At 46.8% G+C, this 13,825-nt stretch overlaps 1 long non-coding RNA gene across 7 annotated transcripts; it reads left to right on the top strand.

Moving 5' to 3' along the window:
* The first annotated feature begins 6,333 nt into the window (after window positions 1–6,333).
* Window positions 6,334–10,423, top strand: LOC141023283 (uncharacterized). 7 transcript variants are annotated; one of them, XR_012184073.1, is made up of 5 exons: window positions 6,334–6,764; window positions 6,851–6,986; window positions 7,187–7,255; window positions 7,349–9,368; window positions 10,170–10,423. It is a non-coding gene; the product is annotated as an uncharacterized lncRNA (long non-coding RNA). The 7 variants fall into 7 exon arrangements; XR_012184075.1 differs by lacking the exon at window positions 7,187–7,255 and having other exon boundaries at window positions 7,349–7,926; window positions 8,159–9,368; XR_012184076.1 differs by lacking the exon at window positions 7,187–7,255 and having other exon boundaries at window positions 7,349–7,811; window positions 8,144–9,368.
* Window positions 10,424–13,825: the final 3,402 nt, after the last annotated feature.

Consider the following 13,825-nt stretch of genomic DNA (forward strand, 5'->3'; position numbering starts at 1 on the left):
AAACTAGCCCTCATGTTTAGATATACTTTAAGACTATTTGAGCCCGAACTAGCTCAAACTAACTGTAACCCATGGATACAGCACCAGTTAATCAGCCGATAATTTGTAAGAATGAACTAAAATCCTTCTGGCCCATAATATAAGATGTTAATTCATCTAATATGTGAGTATATTGGATGTAATAAGATACTCCCTCCGTTCCTAAATATTTGTCTTTTTAGATATTTCAAATGGACTACCACATACGGATGTATATAGACATATTATAAAAGAGTGTTGTACTACATCATTGTGCAATTGATGTTTAGCTTCTAATATTAACTTGGTGCTTTTAGGTACATATGTCATTGGTAAAGATCCGCGTTTCGACCCTTTCTACGTATGGAGCAATGAGATATCGATGAACCAACATCAAGTGAGGAAGCTGATAAAGATTGTTAGTAAAATGGGTCCAAAGCTGGCAATTAAACTATTTGTTTACACTTTATCCAAGACAGCAGCGAACTGCAGGATGGTAAGTAAGAACTCTGCAGCCTTCTTTTTACTTCCCATATTGAGTTGTGTTAGATGACAATGTTTGAATCTTTTTTCCTTTGTAGTGGTTGCCAAAGAAGTTTACTCAAGATTACCTCTCAAACTACATGATTGGTGGGCATGCAAAGGTTAAAGTATTTCTACCAGAACATGATGATTATCTAGATGTTTTCATGAAGACCGTGAAGGATGGGCGGTCGGCCATCACAAGGGGTTGGACTAGAGTCGTGTGTGCCTTCTACATGGAGGAGGGCACAATATGGGCATTCCGCTTCACCTTGTTCAGCAACCATAATATATTTCGCCTCTTTCTTTACCGTCTTTAATAATACAAGTATACAACTATGGTTCATCATTCTTTATTTGGTTCTTATGTAATTCTTGAACGTATGTACCTATGAATAGAATAATGCATTGGTTGTTTGAACCTGATGGATATGAATAAAGTTGTAGCATACATTCAAATTCAAATTCAAATCCAAATCCGGTACAATTTGGAAAAGCAACAATTAAATTACGGTGAATTTACGCTCTCCAGGTTGTTACGGCACACACGGTTGGTAAAACACAAACGTTTGTGATATGCACCATTATCCAAGACAGTTCACAGAGAGGAAACGTCTGCAAGCATGCACACAGTTGCCGTTTGCAAAGCGTGTGCGATGTCAGACAATATCACAAACGGTGCGGGCTCACTAAACGTTTGTGTTAGTTGCATTATCGTACATGATTCGCAACCATGAACTGTTTCTGATGAAGTATGCATCGTAAACGTTGCACCATAGAATAGCGTGTGCGATAGTTGTCGTGTACTACGATGTTACGACGGTCCGACATTTCGTAATCCTGTCCGACACTCGTACGACGATTAGCTAATCTTCTTAACGGTGAACCGTTTGTGATGGGCCGCGCATCATACACGTTCTATATTAGTGAACCATTTGTGATGGGTCGCGCATTGTAAATGTAGCACCAAAGAATACCGACTGCGATGGCAATGCGAGCAGAAACGAGTAGGAGTACTGTAGGGGCCCTATCCCCGACGGTTTCTGGGTCCTGTGGGAGGGACCCCCCTATCGGCCACACTCACTTGGCGACGGTTCCAAATGCCGTCGCGGAAAGGGGTTAAAAACCGTTTGTTTAGGACCGACGCGTACCAGTGGATGTTGCGCATGTCAACTATATGAACAATAATGTAACATAGTACCGCTTTTTCGACTGTCCAGTCGAGAATGAATGGTGAGATCAATGTTAACAGAACTAGGTCTATAGCGCACGGAGAGTACGGTTCTATAGTACTCCACGAAACATGAACCATATGAAGTACGAATCAATGTTAGGCAGGGTGTATGAAGGGTGCACGGGATGGGAGCAAAAGTTCCCTTCTCGACCCACTTTTGGGTGTTTGGCATAGTGCATGAAGGGTGCATGAGTCCACACTAGTACGTTAACACAAATACATGAAGAGGGAACAACTATATTGAGATGAGAATGCAACCAAACACACCCGCACGCTTTGTGCTACAGTGACCGATCTGCACCGTGTGAGTTTGATCCAATGGTCATGTTGCACCGAGACATGGACATGCCCATGCCGAGGATGCCTAAACTCCACCGAAGTCCCTATGCTTCTCTAGGCACACGACATTGGTGATGCAGGGTGCAACCGCCCGCAGAGCCCGCTCCCGGCCGACGGGAGCCAGCTCGTCAAAGACGGCGTCCAATGGCACGTATGGATTCCGGTGACGGAGCCCTGAGAGGATTCACCCGTCAACGGCGACGGCAGCCCGCAACCCCTCCTTGTCCAACTCCGACCCCACCATCGCGCGAAGATGGCTTTGCTCCTCGGAGATATAGGTGAAGAAGGAGACCAGGTCAGGAAGCCGCGGCTCGTTGAAGTCGACGGGGTGGTCGAACGGGTTTAGCCCGACAGCCGGCATGGTCGCGCTGGCACGACAGTAGGCATCGTGCAGCCGCAGCATGTGCGTGGCAACTTGGTCCACCAAGTGGCTGAGGCGATCCTGGACCTCGTCACGATCGGCCCGCTCGCGCTCCAGGTGGCTCCCCTGACGGCCTATCGTATCTCCCGCTTTCTGCAGCAACGTCGCCGACGCCTCGAGCATCTTTGTGGTGGGCGCCTGCCGCTTTTGAAGCTCCATGAACTCCCGCACATAACGGAGGAGCATGGCACTCCTCTCTTCCTTGAGCTCACGGAGCTCCACGTCCTTAGCCCTGAGCTCCGCATCCTTGGCCTGGAGCTCCTGTGTCAGGAGCCTCAGCTCAGACTCCATGATCTGCTGCGCCGCCATGGCACCAGGTAGAAGCAATGGGGAGAGGAAGCAAAAGGGCGAAACGGCTGAAAGGCAATGCAATCTACGGGAAGGCGGAGGGAGCCAGCCGAGGAGCGGGGTGAATCTTTTGGTTTTCACCATGGGAAAACACTAGTCGACGACTTTTCACATCAGCGGGTAGTGGGTTTTACAGGCAGAGTCATCGGGACTAAATTGCTGCCGCGCATGCTCCCGTCAATCAAAAAATAAAAATCCTGCCACGCCTGCCGCACCCAAACACCAGAGCAATGCTGCGGTGGATATTTAAATTTATATGCCGGCAAGGAGATAAAAAAGGGGTGAAAAAACAAATGTGGTGGTGGCCTAGCTAATCAGTCGCACTAGCCCAACTAGCTAGCCACCGTGCTTCACTTATGCACTAGGCGGGAAAGGTGGTCTTTCGTGATTTGGCGACTCATTTACTTGCTTCGGCTCTACGATCGTGGAGGACCCAGAAAACGCGCGGTAGAGCGTCCCACGTCTTGGCAAAGAAGAATATATGCGTGCACCACGTGGGAGGACCTCGAAACCGCGCGGTAGGCTGTGCCACATCTCGGCACGGAGGAAAAATGTGCGTGTAAAAATATACTATATCAGACGTAGTACCTATGGTTCGACCTCGAGACCCAGCCAGTTGGTCGAAAACACCCCACCAGCCACCCAGCTTCATCATGCTAACGTGGCACAGAGGATAGGTGTGGTTAGCTCTGTCTCGACCAGCCACAACATCTCTTGTTCTAGGCGGTTCTTCTAGTTTCCAAGATTTTTTAGTTATAATAACACCACGGCAAGCTAGCGCCGCTCTTCGTGTGTGCCCATGCGTCTAAAGGAGAGGAGAGAGAGATCACAGACCTGGGACCCACTAGTAAGTGAGTCAACGGTCATGCACGTGTTGACGAGCCACTCCCTCTACTCTACTCAACGTAATAGTGTATAAAATCAAGTTATGGGACAAAGCCAACAACCGTTGTTGTTTCAGGCTATCGACTTACGCTTTGTAGTCCAGGTTGCTAGTTCGAATCTCGTCTTTCAGATTTGTTAGTTTTAGGTCCAAATTTGATCAATGACAAGTGGGACCCCCGTGTGTTGTTCTGATATTTCAGTGTAGGATGGTTTTTTTGAACAAACACTTTGCGCGGTTAGAAAAGTAACGACACGAGTTACACATATTTTGCAAGTTTACGAACAAAAATGACAATGGCATAGAATATCACATCCACCCCGCAGCTTAGATGCTATGGTGATACGAGTTTTTACATCGTTGGAACTGAGATCCAATGGCTTGGGAGCAGTCTTTGTGCTTGTAAGCAGTGGCCGAACTCTTTGGGGGGATTTTCTGCAAAAAAACATTCAAACCACCGAGGAGTTGTTGGGTCACAAATCCAACGGCTCCGAAGAGCTTGTATCACCAAAGCATCTAAGGTGTGGTAGCACATGCTATTCTTACATACAGGAGAATATGATGTCCTCCCTCATCTTAGATGCTACGGTGATACGAGCTTCGAGGTCGTTGGATATGGGATCCAAGGGCATCTGAGTAGTTTTTGTACAAATCGTGTGCAATTCTCAAACTCATTAAGGTCTCCTGTAAAAATATTAAGACATCCTGTGAGCTGCTATATCTCAGATTTACAAGCTCCAAGCAACTCGTATCAGCATATAGCATCTAAGGTGTGGGGGCACATGATATTCTCCCGGGGAGGAGGGGGGTGCAGAACCAAACGGTGTTTGGGAGGGTGGGGACAAATATAATCTAAACAATCCTAAACATAGCTTCACAATTTTATCTAAGGTTGAGGGGTTAACCCCCGACAATCTACATAGCTCCGCCTAAACACAACATTTGCATGTACTGTAGTGCTAGACTTATTATTCATGTTTCAGTTTCCTGTTCATTTTAAATATTGAATTGAGGACCATGCATGCCTTACATTTTACTCCCTTCGTTCCTGAATATTAGTCTTTTTAGAGATTTCAAATGGACTGCCACATACAGATGTATATAGACATATTTTAGAGTGTAGATTCACTCATTTTGCTCCTTATGTAGTCACTTGTTGAAATCTCTAAAAGACTAATATTTAGGAACATAAGGAGTATTTTTGAATTCGTGTCATACATGCATGGTTTGGAAAAATAGATGCACTATACTTATTGGATTGTTGTTGTGTTCGCGCGTGCGTGTGTATGTGTGTGTGTGTGGTCATATGCTTGATACATACAAAGTTTTCTCACCGCCATACCGTTCATCTTTTAAATTTGAATTTGCAATGAAAATCTTACTAGGGATACCATGAAATGTGAGATCCACGTTGAGATGACTATATAACAAACTCACTCTAATTCAAGAACTCGTCATAAATCAATTACCATGTTGAGATTACTATTTGCAAGGAAAATACGGGCATTGTAATACACATAGATTCGTTCGGCAATTTAAAAGATTCCTTTCGTATTCTCGAATGGTAGGACCCAACGGCGTACTAGCCAGACCTTTGCTCATGTTGATCCTAAAAAACAGCCAGGCTCGTTGTCGGTGTCAAAACCGGCGGATCTCGGGTAGGGGGTCCCGAACTGTGCGTCTAAGGCGGATGGTAACAGGAGGCGGGGGACACGATGTTTACCCAGGTTCGGGCCCTCTCGATGGAGGTAATACCCTACTTCCTGCTTGATTGATCTTGATGATATGAGTATTACAAGAGTTGATCTACCACGAGATCGTAGAGGCTAAACCCTAGAAGCTAGCCTATGGTATGATTGTTGTTGTCCTACGGACTAAACCCTCCGGTTTATATAGACACCGGAGGGGGCTAGGGTTACACAGAGTCGGTTACAAGGGAGGAGACCTACATATCCGTATTGCCAAGCTTGCCTTCCACGCCAAGGAGAGTCCCATCCGGACACGGGTCCAGAGTCTTCAATCTCATATCTTCATAGTCCAACAGTCCGGCCAAAGCATATAGTCCGGCTGCCCGAGGACCACCTAATCCAGGACTCCCACAGTAGCCCCTGAACCAGGCTTCAATGACGATGAGTCCGGCGCGCAGATTGTCTTCGGCATTGCAAGGCGGGTTCTTCCTCCGAATACTCATAGAAGATTTTGACCACAAGGGTAGTGTCCGGCTCTGCAAAACAAATTCCACATACCACCGTAGAGAGAATAATATTTCCACAAGTCTAATCTGCTGATAACGTGATATCACACCATGGCCCGGTCATTATTCGAACCGTTTTTCTTAACCAGCTACTGCACATATTGCGAGGCGGTTTTCTTGGCACGTCTTGTCGAAGCAGAGATCGTGTCCCCTTATCACGGGATTCTCATCAAAATGGTTGTGGGTAACCCAACCGCGCCATCAATTACGGCGCTTGGGGAATAAGCGAGTTTACCAGCACTAAAAGAAACTTGTTAATGCATGAAGGATTTCTGGTGACAGTTTTTCCCATATAAAAGCTAACCCTAACACAATTCCATCCCCAATCTCTTTCTTCATCCGGCGCCGCTGCCATGCCTTGCCTCTCCTCGTCCCCATCCTCCGCCGCCACGCCTCTCCTCGTCCCCGTCCTCCTCCGCCACGCCTCTCCTTGTCCCCATCCTCTGCCCCAATCTCCCCGCCTCCAACCGACGACGGCGACCCGAGATCCATAGCAACGGCGGCTGCAGCGGCCCGATGGAAGTGGCGGCCAACCCTAGCCGCTGCGGCGCGCCTCTGTTGCTCGCCACCAAAGACCAGGGACATGGATCTATGGCAGGGGCTTCCCTCCTCCGTCGCCCAGGCCGCACAGCTGCCTCGCCATCTGGAGATTCGGAGCAGCAAGTGCCGGACGAGGAGCATGACGACCGTGACCTGCGGGACGCCCAAGCTCGACCTCGCCGGTGACGAAGACGCCCCGCACAAGGTCCCTCCCTACTCCCCTCATCTCCTCTCTCTTTCATTCCTTCCTTCTCTTTCCCATCCCCAATCTTTTTTTTTGCTTTGATTCAGATCAATAGGAGCTCTCCGCCTATCCAGTTCCATGGACGGCGATGACCCGGACCCCACGCTCGAGCCCGGCGAGCTGGACGAGATGGACAGCGAGGTCGTCCGCTCCACCCACCATGGTTCCCCAGAGAACAAGCAGGTCAATCCTCTTGCTCTGTTTTTCTTTTCTTTCCAAGTGATTGTTGCTCTGCTCTAGGATAGTTCTCCATTGGCTCTCATATTTTCTTGGATTGAACCTGATGCAGACAATGTTCCCACTTCGTTTCATGATACTGGCAAGTTACAGCCAATGATAGACTTGCACTGCTGGCTATTTAATTTTCTTTTTTCACCGTGCAGGCAATAGGTTGTGAGATCTGCTAGTTAGCTAAGCATCTACTAGTTTAATAATTAAATGCCCATGAGACGGTACTGTTGGTTCCTTGCATTTTTCTTGCTTGTGGAATAAAAGTAATTTATTAATCTCACTCAATCAATTGACCGAGTAAAATTGTTAACTAGGGATGCTATTACACTACGTCTCCGGCGGCTCTGCTCCGGCGCACACCGCGCCCCCTTGCGCCCTCTCCTCCTCCTGGATGGAGCCTTCTTCGGTGCGCTCGCCCGCACTGGGCTGCACAACAGCGACCCCAACCTCCTCTCATGCGTCTCCGGTGCGGTGGAGCATCATATGGCAACCTCCTCAATGCATTTGGACCACTGGAGGCCCTCCCTTGCTCAGGGGAACACCTCAAAACCCTTTTCCTCTCCTCCAGCCCTTCTTTTCTTCGTAGGATGTGCTTTGACTGACTGAGCGTGTTCATCCCTATATATTTGAACAAGTTCTTGTTCTTGCAAGCATTGAACATATATGTTTACCTTGTGCAGTAATAGTTTTGGTGTCAAGCTAAATAAAGAGGCAGTCCAAATGGCTTGAAATGAGAAGTTTTGTGGGGGCTAATTGAGGCTTTATAGATTCTTTATAGTTAAGCACTTGTACCTCTGCCTATCTCCTCTATTGTGAGCCCGTGGCTGAACCATACATTGTTTCATGTAGACTACTAGCTTGCATGGGCCTGAAGAATGGAGTAATTTAGCAAGTAGGAATTCTGTTTTTTCTTGCATTAGCTATTGCACCTCTAGTTTGTTCTATTGTGTCCTGGACAGTGAGGGAAATTGAAGGAAGTATTTTGTATTTCATAATTTTCTGGGTTAATATGCCTAATTTTCTGGGTTCATATATTTCACTTGTTCAGCTGTGGTAATTATCTTGGTTAATATGCACAGCGTAGCCTGTTTCACTCACTATTTTTTTAGTGTTTGATTTGATAGGTATAGCAGAGAAGTGAATGTATGACGGTGATGTCGATTGTTGGCTGCTGGTGTGAACCAACAAATATGCCGCAGTTGATGGAAGCGTCCAAGTTGAGCCAGGTCAGCAAGTCGTGAATCTGAACAACCCTGTTTCATAAGTGCACTCTGAATGATGTTGTTGGCCTGAAACTAAAGGCCAATTAAGCAAATGCCTTAAATAATGCGTGTTCACTAGCAAGGTAATAATGGTATGCTCCGACCACTTGATACTTCATTCCAATATTTTTGAATGATACATACATCTGTTGATCAAGATATCTTATAGCCACGATTACTCCTATTATCGCTGTAGTACATGGGTCAGCATAGTTAATTTAAGTAACAAGAATCTAGTTGATGTCATTAAGCATAACTAGGATGTATTGAACCGGAATTCTAATTATCTCTGGGGTCAAGTAGAACATGTTTGTTTCATGTTCTATATGAGGTTTGGCCACAATTCAGAAAATCATTGATCCCACTAACTCTCTCTTTTACGTGTTAAGAGCTAACATGTATTTTCGTAGTCGTACTTCTGCCTTCAGAGGATTTTGGACAGCCAGATCAATATCAACTAGATATTCTGGGCAATGGAGTTGGAACTTGCCTCTCACAGTTATTCTATTCGGTATACCATGTGTAGTGTGTTCTCTCTAATATGTTTTAGTTTTGCAGCATTGCTTTGCAATCAGCTAGGACTTTGTTTTGTGATATTTAAATATACAATATATCAAAGGTTTATTGGTGAACTGTTTGCATCTTGCATAAATTTGGAAATTAATAGCTTAAGGATATTCTAGTTATGGGAAAATATGGACCATGCTTGAAAAGGCAATTATAAAAATCACTACATTTTGAAAAATAACTTAGGTTTGTTATTGGCTAAAGAGATTTGTTTTTATAGACGCACAAAAAACTAGGATCCAAGCAAGTAATGGAAATAGAGATTATTAAGAAAAAATTGATACTACTATTATTTGTCTCAGTTTTGGTAAATGATAGTGTGAATCTAACATCGAACAGACTTCTCAAAAAATTTAGCATATATGTTTGAATACGGTTTATGGTAGCGCATAGTCTGAATTTTGTGCTTGCAGGTGCATTCACATCACCTTATCTTGTGCAGGATATGGAAAAATACTTGATTGTTCTTGCTGCTTTGAATCTAATATATAACAGTCTTAAGAAGGTATATCAACTTTTTAATCTGTATACCATGTGCTTCCTGGCATCCTTGCTGCTAGGAAACTAAATATGTATAGCACTAGGTGGCTGCACTATAATATTGTTTATTATGCATGCAGTATGACATTAAAAACAATACACTTCTTGGCATATGTTGTTTTGCTGCTGATGCATATACATGCTTGCACTATTAATATACATGCAGTGATGATGAATCATCTCTCACACATGCGCAAGCCTTGTTCCTACCGTTGTCACCCTGTATACATATATAATGATTCATTTAATTTCATTTTTGTTTCCTGTTATAATAATAGTACTATGTCTGTCAAGTGGGCAGCAAGTATTGTTTATTATTTGTCAGCCCTTTGAGATGTACTTGCAGCATAAATAACATTGAGTTTTATGCCGCTGCTCGTTGACCTGGTTGGCGTAAAATTCAAATGTTCACGTGTTGACAAGTTTACACATCACGGCGAGGATATTATTTGTTAGTGATGCCATTTTGTTGGCATGTTTATATGGCCTCAACTACTACTACTATAGTACTTGAGTTTTGTGATGTATGTTTTGTTTCTTTGTCATTTGACTTCCATTTGACAGGCTTTTCTTTGGATTAATTTTAAGCAACTTCATGTTGACTCTCATTTTATAGTAGATGCAATGTTATTCTCGTTTGTAGGCACTATAAGATTTAAGAATTTTGGACAACATTTAGTTCATTTTTATGTTTGTTGTAATTCTCTTATTTCTATGATCTATTGATATCTACAAATATCTAATAAGGTTCTTGTAAATATGACAGGGAAGATTAGGTAGCGAGCTACTTAGTGCTGCCATCACAATCAGCCATGACATGATAGTTGCCACAGGAGGACTGACAGGAAAACATGAATAACAGCCTTAATAGCTTATATGTTATGTTGATGTAAAATGGGTTGTACCGGTTCCTAACCTTGTTGTCTGATATATTGTCCATCTATGTTGTAAGTTATCACTTCATAGAAGGATTTTGTAAACTGCTATGTTGTATTTACATACGGATGGCTGCAAACTGAATCAACTGTGTAATGTTCTGACACATTGCAAATACTACCTCTTGGGTAGAAATTGGCATTTGGATTAGTGAGACGCATTATGCCAAAAACATTCGTGGTCAAAATTAGGCAGAAATATATGGGTTAAAGAGGCAGAAATGAATGTGCTAATGGGCTCGACCAAATTTAAATTGTGCCCAAATTGATGACGATTTTTGTGACGAAAAATAGTATCCATGTAGGTAGACATGTCATCATCGAAAATCCTACGTGGCGTTGGTCCATGACGGATTGTTGCCGTCACAGAGGATTGGGCTTAGGCGGGCCTGATGCAGATCCATGACGGTCAAGAACCGTCAAGGAAGGGATGATGTGAAATTATGACGCGATATACATGACGGATTTTTGATCCGTCATGCACGAGGGCCCATGACAGTTTTTCACTGGTCCATGACAGTTTTTCACTAGTCCATGACGGAAGTGAATCGATGTTCAAATCCGACGGGTCCAAAGAGCCATCCGACGAAGATACGTCGATTTGGGCTCGGGATGGGCTGCATGATCATGTTCGGCATGATAAGTAGCAGCAAAACAAAACATACCAAGAACGACTATGGTGTCCGGATACTTACGACTTCGCCAGGGGCTTAGCCCTGGGCAACCACTCATCGTCGCTGTAGGCGGCGGTTGTGGAGTTGTCCGGAAGGAGGGTCCTTCCCTTCTTGGATCCTTCAGCCGCCCCAGCTAGGGCGGCCTTCCTTTTCTTGTCTCCCCCGGCTGGGGGGAGAACTTTCCTGCCTAAAGGGACAAGGACTCAGATTTCTTGTAGTGCAGGTAGGTGGGGAGGCACATAGCTTCTTCCGCCCTTATAAAGGGACAAGGACTCACCTTTTTCACCCACGCCTTCTTCCTCCTTGCTCATCCATTCTCGCGCACTCGAGCTCCAGCGCCCAAGTTCACGTTTTTCTCCTCAAACCACTCCAAGCATGTCCGGAGCGGGAGGCAAGTGGATGGTCTCCTCCGTCACGGAGGAGGACATCACAAAGTTGCGGGGAGCCGGATATCTGTCCAAGGATATCACACACCGGCTCCCAGATGCGGGGCAGATCATCCCCACACCAAAGCCCCACGAGAGAGTAGTCTTTCTTACCCACTTCGTCTGCGGACTGGGATTTCCCCTCCACCCATTTGTCCGCAGGCTCATGTTCTACTACGGGCTGTATTTTCACAATCTGGCCCCCAATTTCATCCTCAACATCTCGGCGTTTATCGTCGTGTGCGAGGCCTTCCTCCGCATCAAGCCCCACTTCGGCCTGTGGCTGAAGACCTTCAACGTTAAACCGAAGGTGGTGGGCGGCCAGCAAGCGGAGTGCGGAGGCGCCATGGTGGGCAAAATGCCTAATGTCACTTGGCTTGAAGGTTCCTTCGTGGAGACCATAAAGGGGTGGCAATCGGGGTGGTTCTACATCACAGAGCCGCGCGACACCAACTGGGTGGCGGCCCCCGAATTTTGATCCGGATTCCCCATGCGGCTCACCTCCTGGAAAGAGAAGGGCCTGTCCTAGGGTTCCTCGGTAGAGCTGACCGGACTCCAGACATGGATCCAAAACATGGTGAGCAAGAAAATCAAGCTTGTCAACGTGGTCCAAGTCAAGCTCTTTCGCCGGATCCTCCCGTGTCAAAGACGGGCGTTCAATCTATGGGAGTTCGACCCGGCCGAGCACCAGACGCTGCGAGAGCTCTTCGATACGTCGCACAAGGACGTCTGGAAGGTGCTGTTCAAGGGCGCCGAGGTACCTCCTCCCCTTACCGAGAACCGCGGACTCAGCGCAAAGCGCCCTGCCAATCCGGTAAGTCTTTTTTATAAGATGTTCTTTTCCCCAGTATAACCGCGCGCGGGATCTAAGCCTCCACGCTTTTTAACAGGACTGGGCAGTGACAGCGGAGCAGATTGATTGTCCGGCTCCCCTGCCTGAAGATCCAGCGGATGCTCTCCTAACGGAGATGCTGGTTCCGGCACCTTATGAGGTGCCTGAGAAGAAGGCCAAGAAGAAGGCCACGGGGACCAGGAAGGGTCTCTGGCGCCGGGTTATATCAGACTCATCGTCCGAAAACACCGAGGCACACTCCTCCCACGAAATTGAGGAGGAGGTAAAGGAAAGTTCTCCCCCCAGCCGGGGGAGACAAGAAAAGGAAGGCCGCCCTAGCTGGGGCGGCTGAAGGATCCAAGAAGGGAAGGACCCTCCTTCCGGACAACTCCACAACCGCCGCCTACAGCGACGATGAGTGGCTGCCCAGGGCTAAGCCCCTGGCGAAGTCGTAAGTATCCGGACACCATAGTCGTTCTTGGTATGTTTTGTTTTGCTGCTACTTATCATGCCGAACATGATCATGCAGCCCATCCCGAGCCCAAATCGACGTATCTTCGTCGGATGGCTCTTTGGACCCGTCGGATTTGAACATCGATTCACTTCCGACCGCCTCCACCCCCCGCCCTACAGACGACGCCGAGGTGTTGTGTCAAAGGGCAACGAACCAAGGGGAGATAGCTCCGGAAACGCCCCAAGGCGACATTCCGGACACTGGGTGCGTGGGGAGCAAGACCCCCATGGGCCCACATGGCGGGGGCGGCAAGCTTAACCCCCAGCCGAATACAGTGCCGGACCCTCCAATGGTTCCGGACTCCGTCACGCAACCCCTCGTAAAGGGGGGCGAACCGCCTGTGCTGACGGCCTCTGCCCATCCAGAGGCCTCGGACAACTTACTGGAAGCGCTTAGCGGCGCTTCCATTGATGAAGAGCACCGCACTATTATGAGTGCGGTGGTTGAGAAAGTTCGGTCCGCCAAAAGCGGACTGACAGAAGCCTGCGTCAGCCTCCTAACAGGCTTTGAGGTGAGTATCAAATTATAAGAAAATGTTACAACATAGACAGTAGCCCCTGATGCTCTATTTGGCGTTCAAAGAAAGGCCGAATAGAGGATCAAATAACGATCACAGAAGTCTAATCAAAATATGTCTATGTGCATATGCAGCCTTCACTGCTTACTGCTGCCGCACGTATTGCGGAGGTCGCCGCATTGAAGCGGGACCTGCAGCGGTCCAACGACGAGCTCGGCCTGACCAAGAGGCAGCTCGAAGAGAACAAAGGTAATTAATACCCCATCTGTATATTGATAAAGAAAAAGGAGGTTGTTATTAAAGCGTAGGATCATCATGAATTTGCTAGGGGCCACGACCAAAGTGGCGGCCCTGAAGAAAGCGCTATCCGAGGCCGAAGACAAAGCGGCCAAGGAGCGCACTGAGCGTGAAAATCAAAAAGCCCGGGTTGACGAGGTACAGGAAGAGCTCCGGGATCTCGTCAAGAAATACGAGTCCTTGGAGCGTGACTCTAAGACGCAAGGGTCTGAGCTTGCGAAGGCCCTC

This window comes from Aegilops tauschii, chromosome 5 (genome assembly GCF_002575655.3).
Source record: "Aegilops tauschii subsp. strangulata cultivar AL8/78 chromosome 5, Aet v6.0, whole genome shotgun sequence".
NCBI classification, from domain to species: Eukaryota; Viridiplantae; Streptophyta; class Magnoliopsida; order Poales; family Poaceae; genus Aegilops; species Aegilops tauschii.